The sequence below is a fragment of the Phascolarctos cinereus genome, unplaced genomic scaffold, assembly GCF_003287225.1.
Source record: "Phascolarctos cinereus isolate Bilbo 61053 unplaced genomic scaffold, phaCin_HiC Scaffold_9;HRSCAF=440, whole genome shotgun sequence".
Taxonomy (NCBI): domain Eukaryota; kingdom Metazoa; phylum Chordata; class Mammalia; order Diprotodontia; family Phascolarctidae; genus Phascolarctos; species Phascolarctos cinereus.
The window spans coordinates 196,275,568-196,292,327 of NW_027556402.1; the positions used below are offsets into that span (position 1 = coordinate 196,275,568).

The window sequence follows — 16,760 nt, forward strand, 5'->3', positions numbered from 1 at the left end:
AGTCCAATGTTCCTTTCACTGTGTCATTGTACCTCTGTAGTATAACAACTTACAGGTAATACATGTTCAGTATTTGTTGATGATAATGGTAATGTCTATATAGTTCATATGGAACTGAACAACAGACACTCTTAGCTCTAAAAGTGCATTGTGCAAATATTTAGGGGAGAGAGGTACACCTTTGATTTCATTAGTATAGTGAACATTCAGTGTAGAAACTTCCTCAAATGATGAATATTGGCAACTCATCTATAAATTATAATCTTAGAGAGTTGGTGGGAGGGAGGAATTGGGAATATGAGAAATAAAAGAGTTAAGTTTCCCCAGGAATGGGATGTCCCAGTGAAGACTTCTCAGTGTAATTAAGGTAATGAATTCAGAAGGTAGAAGAGGGTTAAGAATAGATTTCTGAAAGTTATTTTTTTAGTGTAATATATCAGTAGTTAAAATTTGTCTAGTGGTTAAGCCTTAACCTACTTTTTAATCTTATTCAAATGCGTCTTTGCCCCTAAAAGAATCTGACTCCAGAAAACCCTTAAAAGGTTCCTTATCTACTCCCCTTATCTCCCTTTGACTGGACCTTACTCAGATGTCTTTCAGTTCTCTTCATTGTCTGTTCAATCTCTAAGACCTCCCAAAATAATTGTAAATTATCTTTTATGGTAAACTGGTTCCACAATACAAAGTGTAGCCTAACTGCACATTTTTCTTTGCTTTTTTGACATTATCTCAACAAACTAAGAAATCTAGAATTGTATGCTATGTCCTTTGTCTTATGTTAGAGTCACGCCTGTGAGATTGTGAGCCCAGTTAATGGACAGCTGTGAGGGAGGGGGAATTGAACCTTCAGGGTTATATAAACTGATTTCTAACTCTGCCAGCTGTCTCCTCTCATCAGAGCCATTGTTGTGAGGACACCCAAATCTTGAGATTTGAAATAATAATAATAATTATAGCCATAATAAACTAACTTTCTGTTTCTCCTTGGACACCTCTGTGTTTTGTTTTATTTTTAATGTGAGTGGCATCCCACACACCCATAAGTAGATAGATAGAAATCAGCCAACCACTTATAAGAAATCACAAACAGAGCTACTGCAAAGTGTAATTAGGTTCTAGGCACATAATGTACATTAAGGGGTGAGGATCACATGTAAGATTGTAACCCAGAAGGATTAGAACCAATCCTGATCCAAAAGGGAGGAGTTAGGCAATTACTAACTATAAAGCTTGCTCTTGCTTCTGTGCCAGCGTCCACTCTCCCCATCAAATGAGGTGTGCCCTCTACTCTTGAGAATTGAAAGGACGCACTTCAGCTTCTTTAATAAAAAGTCTTTGAGACACCAGTCTTCCGAACTGAGTCTGGGGTCTTCTTTATCAACAGGAGTTTAAGTGACTTGCCCATAGTTAAATAAGTAGTATGTATCAGAAACCAAATTTGAACCCAGATCTTCCTGTCTCCAAAGGCCAGCCCCTTCATCCATTAGACCTTTTATACACACAAATACGAATGCACAAACACATGCACAGTTTATAAAAGCAGACTACTTTGGGTAAAAGCCCAGGATAAAGGAGAACCTGGATATTGACTTTTTTTGTAATTTATCCTTGACCCACAGCTCAGTTTATGGGCAGATTCATAACAGCCTTTCCCCCAAAGACCTTAAAGAACCTCAAAAAAAAAATTGAGTGTTGTAGTACTAGTAATATTAGTAGTAGTAGTAGCACTAATAGTAGTCCTAGTCATGGTTATGGTCTCAGTTAACCAATGGAGGACCCTCCTAACTCGGCTTATCTATGGCTGCTGAAAAATTAACTCTTCAATTTCCTTACTTTTTCTATAGTCTAATGATAGATTGAAGAGCAAGAATCAGAAAATAAAAAGTTATTTAATATTCATAGGGCAGTCTCTATTAGAGCATAAGTATTTTAAGAGAGACCAGATTTTGGCACCAACCAGCTGAGTGTACACATTCACCATCTGGAACAAGTTGTGAGTTTTTTATAATTTTTGTTCCAATGACCAAACTTGAAATTATTCATCCTCATTATGTGTGCACTTTATTAGGGCTGTCTGTTTGGAGAATGTACTTGCATAGAGAGCTATTGAGAAAATGAAACTATTTTAACCTAAGGAAAAAAAATGTCATAACTCCAAATCCAATTTGGGAGGTAAAGTTGACAAATATTTGATTTTTTAAAAAGTAAAACAACATAGTAAGTACATCATTTTGTTCTAACAACACCTAATATACAACAACAAAAAATAATTAGCCCATAAAACTAAGGAAAATGCATATCACATTTTTTTTACTTGGATTTACTGGAAAAATTCAGAGAACAGATGGTTGGTGTTTGTTTGTTGACACAATAGCACCAAGTATTCACAGTCTTTGATTCTGAATTCTCTTTTCCTTCAGGTTACAATAATATGGCACTTTTCCTAATGGAACCCCAAAGGGGAAATATATTCTCAGTGTTGCTAATGAAATCTTAAATGCAAAAGGATTTGTTAAATACTACATTAAAGTTAGCATTTAGCTCTTTAAAAAATGTTGTGTTTCCCAGAACAATGTTTATTTCCTCCCATTGTACCCATCAAAAGCATTCAGGAATCCTTTCCATGAATAGTGGAAGCTTCAAAAGGTCTGTTTGGGCTTTAAGCATCTCTTTAGGCTAGATAGCCATGTCCTAGATAAAACATGTTAGCTGGTCTTCTATCTTCATAGGGCTTACAATTCTTAACAGGCCCAAAAAGGCTCAGTTCAATGACTCATCAAATGTCTATTAAATGCCTCGGTGCTGGGGGATATAATAGGTATACTGAGGCACATTTCTCTGAGCAAGATAAGTTTATTAACAGTGACATATATAGCTGTTAAGAAAGTAGGTCAGAGGGGCAGCTAGGTGGCACAGTGGATAGAGTACCGGCCCTGGAGTCAGGAGGACCTGAGTTCAAATTCAGCCTCAGACACTTAACATTTATTAGCTGTGTGACCTTGGGCAAGTCACTTAACCCCCATTGCCTAGCCAAAAAATAAATAAATAAATAAATAAATAAATAAATAAATAAATAAATAAATAAATAAATAAATAAATAATTGAAGTGGGTCAGACTGGACCTCTCAGTCAGGTCAGCAACCAGGACCAAGATGAGAAGGGGAAAATTTACTGAGAGGCAGGAAAAGAGGAGTTCTGAGTGGTTGGGGAATGTCACAATTGGCTACAGCTAGGAAAGGTGGGTTGGCCTTCAGATATGGATGAGCACACCTCTCTCTGACAATTAAGGAATACTTATTGCTTTATGGGACTCAACAGCTTCTTATAATCTTGAATAGAAAATTAGAACCACCTAAATCAGGACCACTCAGTTAGTTGAATCCTTGGGGAAGATCAAACCATCCCTAATTACTAGGGTAAGAGCTAGGATAGAAGAATTGTCTTGGGGGCCACAGTTTAAGCTGGTTTTTGTTTACAGACAACAGACAGAGGTCCCAGGTTAAACTGGTTAGCAAGCAGACACCCCAGGGCTAGCTGTGTGTGTAATAATATCATTCCCTTTTCAAACATGCCTTTAAGCTCATTCAGCCTTCGGAGAGACCACATTCTGGAGCTTAACTGAGAAATGGGGCTTGACAAAATAGGGAATAGGGTGGATTTTGGAATAGAATCAATTATTAAATGATACAGCATAATTTTAATTTCCCTAAAGAGGTAACAAAGTTTTGATAAGAGATGGTCTCACCCTCATGGATCTTACAATCCAGTAAAGAGATACCATAACTATAGGAGACATGGTAACTATTAGGAGACAGAGATAATTATAACAAGTTAGAGAAAAAGGTGAAGTTAGAGAAAAAAAAATGATCTCTGACCTGGGCATTAGGTAAAGCTTTGTGAAGGAGGTAGTCAATAGATAGGGAGTCTGGGAATTAGGAACACATCCCAGGTATAGGGAATTGTGTAAGCAAAAGAAATGGGGGTGGAGAAGCTGATAGATGGTACAGTGGATAGAGCACCGGCCCTGGATTCAGGAAGACCTGAGTTCAAATCTGCCCTCAGACCAAACACTTAACACTTACTAGCTGTGTGACCCTGGGCAAGTCACTTAACCCCAATTGCCCTAAAAAACAAACAAAAAAAGGGAAGTGCAGAATATGTAAAGGGGATGGTAAGTGCCATAATTTGGCTGAAGCACAAAGTGCCTGAAGGGAAGTGTAGTATGAAATAAAGTTAGAAAAAGTATAGCATCAAAATATGGAGGGCTTTGAATGCTGGAAGTGTTGTGGTCTAGGAGTGCTAAGAACCCCAAAATGCAAGAGTACAGGGTGAGGGTCTGCCTCAAAAGAATGTGACCACTCAAGCCTTCCAGTCAAACTAGTGAGTTTATTTGTGATGCCAATAAAAGTAGGCCAGACTACTAGTGAGTCTGAGTTATTTGTGATACCAGTACAAGTGGGTCAGATTTTAAGAATCTATGCATTTGATGAGGATAAAATTGGTACTTTTATACAGAAAGACTGTGGGAAGATCAGGAGGTGCCAAGTAGCCTGGCATGGGCCAGGTATATATAAACAATGAGGGCCACAATGAAAAGGTCTTTAAAAGGATTATTGACTGGGATGGGATGGGTGCCTCAGGTGAACTCCAGGGATCTGGTTTCAGGGGCTGGGTTCCTGAAATTGGTGAGAAAGTTCAGGGGTCCATCATTAGTGCCCCATCATAAGGTCTAGGGGAAAACAAGTACATTAATGCATTGTTGGTGGGACTAAAGCAATTTGGAACTCTGCCCCAAAAGGTATTAAACTGAATATACCTATTGACTCAGTGATATTGCTACTAGGTCTATACCCCAAAGAGATAAGAGAATGAGGAAAAGGATTCATAGGTACAAGAATATTTATAGTAGCTCTTTTTGTGGTGTCAAAGAATTGGAAATAGAGTGCCATTCAATTGGAAAATGAACAAACTGTGCTATATGAATGTGATGGAATAATTTTATGTTATAAGAAATGATGAAGGGGATGGTTTCAGAGAAACCTGGGAGGACTTGTATGGATGGATGCAAAGTGAAATGAGCAGAACCAGGAGAACAATTTCTATAATAACAACGTTGTGAAGACAAACAAATTTGAAAGACTTAGGCACTCAGATCAACACAATAACCAACCACAATTCCACAGAACTCATAATGGAAGCATACTACACACTTCCAGTTAGATAGATGTTGGACTCAGGCTGCAGACTGAGGCATAATTTTTTTTAGACTATACATGTTTATAACATGTTTTGTTTTTCTTGCTTTCTCAATAGGGGATTGGGAGGAGGGGAATGGGAAGGAGAGAATACAAATCTGAAAATAAAATAAAATTGAATTTTTAAAAAATTAAATAAGAAGAAAAAAATAAAGTATACTTCAATAATATGGTCAGGAAATGTTAGCAAGCGAAAAGAAATCATAAGATGGTAGAATAAGAGGTAAGTCACTCTTACCGTCCAGTATTAACCTCTGAAAACCCAGAAAATATTGCCCAAGGAAAAACTCTGGAACAGCTGACCCAGAAGAAAGACAGGATGCAGCAGTCCTGTAGCCCAGGTAGCTTGAGGGATTAATAGGAAGGGCCCCTCTTGTCCTCGAGGAAGGGAAGCAGTACAGAATGGGAGGCATCCCAGCAAGTGAGTGAAAAGCCCCACCTTAGCATATCAGGAGGAGATCCTGAAACCCAGGTGGTGGAGCAGGCAACACCTATACCCCCGAGTGCCTCAGTGAGGTCAGGGGAACCAGTGGAAAACCACCAGATGCCTTGGCATTCTACAGTAACTGGGTCTCCCAGTGCCTCAGCAAAACTAAGGGAAGCAACACTCCAGCCCCAGGCAGATAAACACCCTGCAAGATCCATCTGAAAGGAGGTGAAGAAAGTGAAAGGAAAGGAAAAGCAGGCAACCTAGAGTTACCCTAGAGTTCCAGCCTTGCTGATTCCAGCCCAATACCAGGTAAGCTTCCAGAACCCTACAGCCTCCAACTGCCAACATCAGAGGCCCTAGCACACAGAGCCAGTGACTAGCCCCTGGGCTCCCAGCACAACAAGCTTGGGTCAGTGCCCTCTGCTCCCCAGCAGGAGAACTCGATCTCTCTAAAGGCCAGGAAACAAGTCAACACCATGAGCAAAAAGAAACGTACCATAGATTCATATTAGGAGAACAGTGAAGATCAAGGCAGAAATTCTGAAGAGGACAACATTGTCAACAAACCCACATCTGGAACCACAAAAGGGAATATGAACTGGTCTGAAGCCCAAAAAGCCTTCTTAGAAGAGCTCAAGAAGAATTTTAAAAGTCAAATGAGAGAGAGGTAGAAGAAAAAAATGAGAGGTATGAAAGAGAGAGTCAATAGCCTGGAAAAAGAAGGACAAAAATTAACTGTAGAAAATAAGTCCTTAAAAAATACAATTGGTCAACTGGAAAAAAAGGACACTGAAGAAAACAAGTCCCTAAAAAATACAATTGGACAAATGGGGAAGGAGTACAAAATCTAATAGAAGAAAACAATTTGTTAAAAATTAGAATTGGGCAAATGGAAGCTAATGACTCTATGAGAGAGCAAGAATCAGTCAAACAAAAACAAAAGAACGAAAAAAATAGATGAAAATGTAAAATACCTCATTGGTAAAACAACTGACCTGGAAAATCGATCCAGGAGAGACAATTTAAAAATTATTGGTCTACCTGAAAATCACGATGAAAAAAAGAGCTTGGACAGTATCTTTCAGGAAATCATAAAGGAAAACTGCCCTGAGATCCTAGAACCAGAGGGTAAAATAGCCATAGAAAGAATCCACCGATCACCTCCTGAAAGGCAGTATTCTCATTTTACAGATGAGGAAACTGAGACTAAGAGAAATTAAGTGACCTACCTATGATCACACAGCCAATAAGTCCAAGAGGTGGGACTTGAAATTGAAAATGCCAAGGTATATAGTAGCCAAATCCCAAAATTTCCAGGTCACAGAGAAACTACTGCAAGCAGCCAGAAAGAAATAATTTAAATATCATGGAAGCACAGTCAGGATTACACAGGACCCTGCAGCTTCTACATTAAAAGACAATAGAGCATGAATTATAATATTCCGTAAGGCAAAGAAGCTTGGATTACAACCAAGGATCAACTATTCAGTGAAAATGAACATGATCTTTTCAGGGGAGGAGATGGATATTCAGCAAAATAGGAGACTTCTAAACCTTCCTGATAAAAAGATCAGAGTTCAACAGAAAATTTGATCTTCAAATATAAGACTCAAGAGAGACATAAAAAGGTAAATGGGGCAGAAAAAAACATGTTAATAAGGGCAAACTGTTTACATTCCTACAACGGAAGATGACACTTGTAACTCTTGAGAACTGTATTGTAATTTCATCATATTAAAGGGGTATATATAAAGGGGGTGGGTATAAATTGACTTTGATGTAATGATAAAAAAAAATCTAATCAAATGAGTTAAATGGATCCAAGTAAATGGATTAATCTGATTTAACTAAGAAAATGTACTGAGAGAAAAGGAAAGGAGGAGACAGACAAGGGTAAATTACATTACAGGAAAAGGCACAAAAACCTATTACAGCAGAGGGAAAGAAGTGGGGAGATGAGCATTGTTTGTATCTTATTCTCATCAGATTTGGCTCAAGAAGGGAATAACATAATCAGTTAGGTATAGAAATCTAACTAGCCCTATAGGCAGTAGGAGGGAAAAGGGGAAAGAAAAGGGAGGGGGATATAAGAGAGGGAAGAAGTAGTAAAGGTAAAGGGGAAGAAAAGGGAAGGAGCTAATAGAAGGGAGGTGAGACTGAGGGAGGCAGTGGTCAAAAGCAAAACCCTAGTGAGGGGGGGAAAGGAGAAAGGAGAAAGAGAAGCATAAACAGGGAGGGAAAAGGATGGAGAGAAAGACACAGATAGTAATCATAACTGTGAATGTGAATGGGATGAACTCTCCCATAAAATGGAAGCAGATAGCAGAATGGATTAAAAACCATAATCCTACAATATGTTATTTACAGGAAACACATTTGAAAAAGAGCGACACATACAGGAAATCTTAGCAATTATGGGAGACAGGATAATGGTATAGCCATTGACAGAGATCATACTGTCATAACTTTAGAGATAAGAGGGACCACAAAGGTGGTCTCCTCTAACCCCCTCATTATACCTATAGGAAAATGGGCCTAGAGAAGTGAAGTAATTTGCCCAAGTAAACAGCAGAGCCAGGATTTGAATTCAGGTCTGTTCTCATTGCAATACCTTGCCACCTTGCTTTGGGATCCTTGAGAAACTGTCTAAGAGAAAACTATTACCTCCAGAGAAACCCCTTTTTATCTGCACTTAAGTCAAGAAACCCACCACAGGTATAAACAACAATATCAAAAAAAGGCTGATGGCTTTACTCTAAAGGATTAGGAGTTTTAAAATGAAGAAAACATTTCATGCAAGAAAATACAAGTCCAGAAACCTATGAATCTCCCTTTGGAAACATGCTTCCTTAAATAAAAATAACCAGTGATGTCAGAAAGAAGAACCAATTGTGGGGTAAAGATGATAAGTTCCATATTAAACATATTAAGTGTGATGTTCTAACAATATTTCCAGATGAAAATGAAATTGGAAATAAGGGTCTTGTAATAATAGATGATGTTTATAACACCTTATGGCTTACAAAACAATTCATATGCATGATCTCATTTGATACTCACAATAATCCTGTAAGATAATAAATACCACAGGCATTATTCTCATTTTACAGATGAGGAAACTGAGACTAAGAGAAATTAAGTGACCTACCTATGATCACACAGCCAATAAGTCCAAGAGGTGGGACTTGAATCCTATACATTCTGACTCCATACCAGCAGGCATATGTAAAGACTATAGTTACAAATTAAGGAAATAATTTGCATAAAGTAGCATTAAATCATGGAAGTAAATGAGGGGAAAGTATGTAAAAATGGAGAATAGGAGGGCCAAAAGCAGAACTTTGGAAAACATCTATTTCAGGGGACAGCTAGTTGGCACAATGTACAGGTACCTAGTTTAGAGTCAGAGAGACCTGAGTTCAAATCCAGCTGCAGACACTTGCTAGCTATATAACACTGGACAAGTCTCTTAACCCTGTCTAAATACTGCTACTAAAATGTACTACCTGAAAGTCATTAGGGGGCAGCTTGGTAGGACAGTAGATAGAGCACCAGCCCTGGAGTCAGGAGGACCTGAGTTCATATCTGGCCTCAGACTCTTGACACTTAGTAGCTGTGTGACTCTGGGCAAGTCACTTAACCCCACTGCCTAGGGAAAAAAGAAAGAAAGAAAACATCTATTTCAGCTGTCTAGGATAAGGATAAGGAACCAGAAGAGGCATCAGTGAAGTGGTAGGAAGAAAATCAGGAAAGAGCTTGGAGGACAGGAGATCATTAGTGTCAAACCCAAAAGCAAGCTTAAAGACAATGAAGACTGAAAAAAATCCAAACTCTTTTGAGTAATCATGGATCTCATTTAGTAGAGTATGCAATGTTCTGAAGCTTGAACACAATCAACATAATGCCACGTGCACCATCTAAAGGAATCCCTTTTCAAATTGAGCTCTGTACCTCATCCATGGCAGTGGTGAAAGAACACCTTTAGTGAGCACATAGCTCTCTGTTTTGTGCCTTAATTTTAATAACCAGTGGATCATTAAACATAATTAGCTTTGTAGCATCTTTCAAGGAATTTTGTAGAATTGTATCATGTGTGTTATTGACACCTTGGAGGAAAAGCCTTAAAGGCAATGCTTTGCCCCACAAAATCAAATGCTTCTTTATAGTCAACAAATAATAAGTTCAGTGAGATCTTATATTCTCTACTATTCAGTCAATTGTGTGATGGCACAGATTTGGTCTACTGTGGAATATTGCTTGCAAAAGCCTGCCTGTTGTTGCCTTCTAATAACCTCATCAGGATTCCTTGGATGCATTTGTAGACTAGTCTCAGAAAATTTTGGATAGGAAGATAGGATCAACAGTTCTTGATGATCTTTCTTTTGCCTTTGTGGGGGGGTGGAGGAAGGTGCTGGAAGGAGTAATAGTAATGTCTGAGATAGTTTTCATGCTTTGGGTCTCATCTCTTTGGAAACATTCTCCTCCTTCAGGTACTTCAAGAATTGACCAGACGCCTGTGTCACATCCAGCATGGACCCCCTTTTTTGATACTTGGTCTAGTTCAGCTGCTTTCTTATCTTTGTTTTCTTTAGTATCATTTTCATATTTGGCATTATGATGCTAGACTCCAAATGTGGTGGCTCTGCTGTCCTTGATGAAAATTTTCACAAAAACCTTTACAGATCTTTTACATTTTGGTCTTGTTTGTATGGTCCTTCACTTTTTATCCTCAGATGTCAATGGGGTGTCTTGGCTTAGTGGGTTCTTTTACTAAGCTTTCTTTGTACTTGTTTTTTTTTCCTTTCACTGATTCCCGCTGTTCTGTGAGTTGATAATTCTCATAATCTTCCACCATCCTTGTAAGACTGTACAAATGAGTTTATTCTAAACCAGTGATGTTATTTTCTGTCACATCTCTACCTTGTCAAGGAGATCACTTGTTTCCTGATAAAGGTGGTTTTAGGCTCTTTTGGTCTTTATGACAATCGATTTACATCAGTTGAACTTTTGTATGAAATTACTGTAATTAGGCTAAATTAGATTCTTTCATCTATTTGTCATTTTTAAGCATCCATACTGACTTAAAAAGCCCAAACTGAAGTTGTTTTGATTGTACACCATATCTTTTTCTCATTTTTATTCTTCTAGTTTCGTATTCATTTCAGTTTTTGCTCTGACAAATTGGTCCTCTGACTATACACAGATAGCTGATTCATGAATGATTCCCACCTTAGTAATGAGTCATTTCCCATCTGTTAAAATACAACTGATTTCATTTTTTGGTGATGTTATTTGGTGCTTGCCATATTCAGTGTCTTCTAGTTCTTTTTTCTAATAAAATATTCATGATGTATAGGCAAGGCTACTGTGTGATCCATAAATCTTTGGTCTCTCATTACTACTGAATCACATATTTCAACATATTTTTTGCTGTCTTTGACACTGAATATCAAAGTTTGTGTTTGAAAAGTCTTATTCAATCCTTTACTTCCCCTCTTTCATTACTGTGTAATAGGGAGAAAGTTGTTGAACTTAGAGTTATACTCGGTCTTCACCAGACTTCATCTGGAATATTGTGTTCAGTTCTAGGTACCATAGCATAAGAAGGACATTGATAAACTGGCGTATGTCCAGAGTGGGGCAACCAAGATTGGGAAGGACTTTGTGTCTAATTCATATGAGTGTCAGTTGAAGGAATGAAGCATATTTAGCCTTAGAAGAAACATGATGTCTGTCTTCAAGTCTTTGACAGACTCTCAAGTGGAAAAAGGATTAGACTTTATTTGGCCCTAGAAGGAAGAACCAGAAGCAATGAGAGGCAGATTTAAGCCTGATGTCAGTAAAACAACAACAACAATTACAACGTCCCAACAATTAGAGCTGTTCAAAAGTAGAATGGGCTCCTGGAGAGGTGGTGGGTTCATTCTCCTTAGAGGGCTTCAACAGAGGCTAGGTTACTACTTGTTGGATATGCTACAATGAAGATTCCTTTTGTACAGGTTGGCTGTAGAGGTGCCTGCCAAGTCTCAAAATCTGTGATTCTGTTAGAACCTATGAGCTGTCCTTCCATTCAGGTATAACTTTGGGGTTCATTTATAACCTGAATGTCAAAATTGATATGATTCAATTTCTCTGATAATATGTCCACTGTTATATATTATAGAACAAGGATCACACATTTAGAATATCAATAGTAAAAGTTAGTGTTTATGGATGGTCTAAAAACTATGGGATTCTAAGCCTCATCTGCTCCCTTTTCTTCCACATCATTGCAAGAAGCAAAAAACAGGCTGTACCAAACCAATGGCTATTTTATCTTTTTCTTTGTTTCATCAGTTACCATGACCAAAGAATTCATCAAATAGCCAGCCAATGAGTCTTTATGTGTTTAGCTAGGCTGGTCCTTAGAAATTAGGCACCTTCTCTGTTGCCAGATCCTAATCCTTTTTAGCACAGTAGAGCCTGCCAGAGCTTGTACTCATTGGCATAGCTTCCAGTAAGTCAGTGTCCCCTCCACAGCACAATGAGGCATTGGAGTAGGATTTTATGAAGACACATCACACTGCTCTTCTCATTTAAATACAGCTATGTGTATGTGTGTTATCTCTCCCCTGCAAGTCTGGAAGTGCCTTACAGGAAGGGACTGTTTTGTTTGTCTTGTTGCTAATCTGAGTGCCTTGGTCATAGTAGATACTTAATAAATATTTGTAAGATTAAACTGGATCGCAATTGTCCTGTACTTTACATGCTTTCCTTGCATTACTATTAATTTATTTCATATGTATTAGTTTTGTCTCCCTAACCGTGCTTTAAGTAGTTGAAAGCAGGAGCTATGTCTTGTAGTCTCACCCACAGAACATAACACTTTTATCTGAGCACACTTTAAAGTTTCAATAAATACTTCTTTTAAAAAGCCTTTTTTTTGGTTATTATTACCTTTTGACCTTACTTTCACCTCCGAATGTGATCATTTCTGCCAAACCCTCCTTTCTTCCTAACTTCTTTCTTAGGATTAAGAGTACCATCATCCTCCCAATCATCCAAGCTCACAATTTAGGTGTAATCCTTGACTCCTTACTCTCTGACTCCCATATCCAGTCTGTTGTCAAGTCCTGTCAATTCTACCTTTGAAATTTCTCTTATATGCAGCCCCTTCTCCCTTCTGAAACAACCATTCCCTTGGTGCAAGCCCTTATCACCTGGACTACTGCAATAGTCTCCTGGTGGATCTCTCTAGCTCAAGTCTCTCCCCATTCCAGTTCATCCTCTACTCAGTTATCCACATGAGCTTCCTAAAGAACACACTTAACCATGGAATAATCCTTCCTACCACCAGGATCAAATATAAAATCTTGTGTTTGGCTGCACACTGCCTGGCACATAGTAGGTACTTAATTAATGTTTGTTAACTTGACTTTGACTTTTAAAGCTCTAACTAACCTGGCCCATTTCTATATTTTTAGTTTTGCAATGTCCTCTTCTTCACATACAATATGAACCAGTGACACTGGCCTCCTTGCAGTTCCTTCCACAAGACATCTCCCTACTCAATCATTTTCACTAGCTGTTCTTTATACATGAATCATTCTCCCTCCTTATCTCTGCAACCTAGCCTTTCCAGTTTCTTCAAGTCTCAGCTAAAATCTCACCTGAAAGAAGGCTTTCCCAATGCCCCATAATGCTAGAACCCTCCCTCTGAGATTACCTGCAATTTATTATGTATATGTCTGTATATAGTGGTTTGCAAGTTGTCTTCTATGTTAGACTGGGAGCTCCTTGAGGGTAGGAGCTATTTTTTCCTCTTTCTTTGTATCCCTAATATTCAGCACAGTATCTGGCACAAAGGAGGAATTTAATAAATGTTTGTTGACTTGAATACATCATTAAGCCAAAGATTTAAAAACAAAGGAAGATAAAATAGTTTAGTAGAAAACCAACCAACATGTCATTCATGTCTGATACCATATGTAATGACCATACTTTCTGTCCCCCAGTTCTAAACAATAAAGGAAGGTATATTTTCTTAACTTTTCTCCAGGGATAAGTCTTGGTCATTACAGTTATACATTGTGTAGGTTGGGGTTTGGGGTGGGGAGGTGGAGTTGGTCTGTTTTATTTTTTCCATTTGCATTGTTATAACTATTGTGTATACTGTTTTCTTGGTTCTTCTCACATTACTCTTTCAGTACATATATGTCTTCTCATGCTCCCCTGAAATCTTTAAAGGTATCTCTTATGATGAACATTCTATTACATTCATTTACTTCAGTTTGTATAGACATTCCCCAATCAATGAGCAACTACTCTGTTTGGTTCTTTGCTACCACAAGAAGCGTTTCTGTGAACATTTTTTATAAAAATGGCGCCTTTCTCTATGTCTTTGATCTTTTGGAGGTATATGTCTAGTGGGGTCTCTGGATTAAAGAAAATGGATGTTTTAGTCATATTTAAGCATAATTTCAAATCGCCTTACAAAATGGTTGAACCAATTTATAATTTGACTAACAGTATATTAGCATGCCTTTATTTCCATAGTGCCTTCAACAATAACTTTTTTCTCTTTTGCAACATTTGTCAATGTGTACGGTAAAACCTCAGAATAATTTTGATGTGCACTTCTCTTATTATTAGTGACTTGGAGCAATTTTTCATATAGTTGGTAATATTTTGTGATTATTTTGAAAACTGTTCAAATCCTTTGATCACTTATCTTGTAGAGAGTTATTTTGGTCATATAGATTTGCATTAATTTCATATCTTTAATATCAGACTCCTATGAGAGATATTTAATGCAAACATTTTCCCCAACCAATGACTTTACTTCTTATTCTAATTGCATTGATTTTCTTTGGGCAAACTTTTATATAATTAAAATTATTTTATCTTTTTTGAATTTCTTAAACCCTTGTTTGGTTGGGAACACTCCCATTAGCCATATCTATTAGGGGCACCTAATATCATTTAAAAAAATTTTCATGCTTTTTATTTAATTTTCATGACCTTTTATATTGAAGTTGCTTTTTTTTTTTTAACCTTTTTTGGTGAGGCAGTAGGGGTTAACCCAACTGAGGTCAGATTTGAACTCAGGTCCTCAGGTCCAAGGCTGGAACTCTATCCACTGCACCACCTAGCTGCCCCCATCCCACCCACTCTAGCACCTTTATATTCTTTTCACAATTCTCCTACAGCACCCTTTTCCTCCACCCTCACAGATAAGAACTTCACCTCATACTTTACAGAGAAAATCAAGGCCATTTACTGTGAGCTCCTTGTCTCTCCTCCCTATCTCACAACTCCTTGACATCACCCCCTACTGTATTTCCTTTACTCCAGTCTCTGATGAAGAGATGCCTGTTTTCACCAAAGCCAGCTCCTCTACTCTACTCCTCTCCTGTCTTTGATCCCTCCTTCTCTCATCTCCTCTAGCAGAATGCCCCACTATCCTCTCTCATCTCTTTTTAATCTTCAGTCTCTCCCTATATTGATATATTGCTCAGGTCTCTTCTATCCTTAAACAACAACAACAGAAAAGCCTCACTAGCTCCTACCATTCTCACATCCTTACCTCTTCTCCATTTCTCAGCCAAATTCTTTGAAAAAGCTGTCTACATTCTTTGCCTTCAATTCCTCTCTTCACACTCTCTTCTAAATCCTGTGCAATCTGACTTCTGACTTCATCACTCCATTGAAACTATTTAAAAAACTACCAGTGATTTCATTGTAGCACACAAGCTTTGAGGCTATTATCACAGCTCCCACTAACACTGACAAGTTGAGTCCTCAGAAGGCAGCTGCTATATATTCCCTCAGGATTCTAGGAGTAGTCCTAAAGAGCTGGGGATGGTTTTCTAATGCTGTAGCTTAAGGACTTCCACTGGTGTGTTTCCCCCATTATCAGTTAATATTAATTAGTTAGTCAAACTTACCTTTTAGAAAGGGGTATTTATAATCCTTTCCAAAGTGATATAGGAAGAATAGTTTGTACAAAACATTCCCCTGACTTGAAAAGTCTTGACTCACCCTCTCAAAAGTACTTACAGAACTTGGGGAGCACAGGTGACAAATGATTGCTACAAGTCCTTTTCTTACCTCTGTGGAGTAGATCTGAAGTTTTCCTTAGACAAGATGTAGCTTTTCTGTTGGACTCCTTGTAGGGTCTTGAATCTGCCTTTCCACGATGTGTCTAGCTTGTCCTGGGCTCCTAATGCAGACCCTGCCACAAGCCATTGTTATTCTGGAACTGCTGCTGTGATACCTGATGAGAAATCCAAATTCTCCAATCTTCCAAAGTTCATAAGATTATCCCCCAGTCAAGGTTGGGGTGGGAGTGGGGAAGGCTGAGGCATTTTCTCCCCCCTCAGGGGATTGGCTGGAACAGCTTTCTCTACTAAGCTGCCAATCACTCCAATGCCCAATTCCAAACTAGATGGCTGGTTTTAGAAAGCCCCACAGGGCATGACCTCCTCAGACAATCCAAATATGCTTCCTGTGCAACATCACTCTATTTCATCCAATGGCTTTCAAAGACTTCAATTGGATGGACAAGGATTTTTTGTACCTAGACTTTGATTGATTTATTGAATCAGTGGAGGTGTTCTTGCTTGGTTAAGGTATCTGGGCATTGCATATTTCTGTTACTTTAAGTACGATAGAGAGAGTGATTGGGTGATTAGTTGACTAATTGACTCAACTGATCCCCACCCTTACAAATTAATTACCAAATCTAATTTTTTTTTTTCTCCGTCCTCATCCTTCTTGATTTCTCTGCAGCATTGACACTGTTGTTTATCATCTCCTCATAGATATTCTCTCTTCTCTGGTTTTCATAACACTGCCATCTCTTGCTTCTTTCTCTTCCTTCCTGTTTGACTATTCCTTATCAATCTTCTTTGCTGTTGGGTCATTATCCATGTCATGCCCACCAACTGTGAGCATTCCCTCCCACCAAGGCTGTCTTGTTCCTTCTCTTTTCTTTCTTGGTGACCTCTGGAAACTGGTGAGATCACCAAGAGAAAACATTTTACACATATACACACACATACATATACATATAAAATGTTTTCTATAGTATATAG

The 16,760-nt window shown here is 38.3% G+C and overlaps 1 long non-coding RNA gene across 3 annotated transcripts in view; it reads left to right on the top strand.

Moving 5' to 3' along the window:
* LOC144455495 (uncharacterized) overlaps nucleotides 1-16,760 on the top strand; it is a 126,941-nt gene that overhangs the window by 38,840 nt on the left and 71,341 nt on the right. The window lies entirely within an intron of this gene.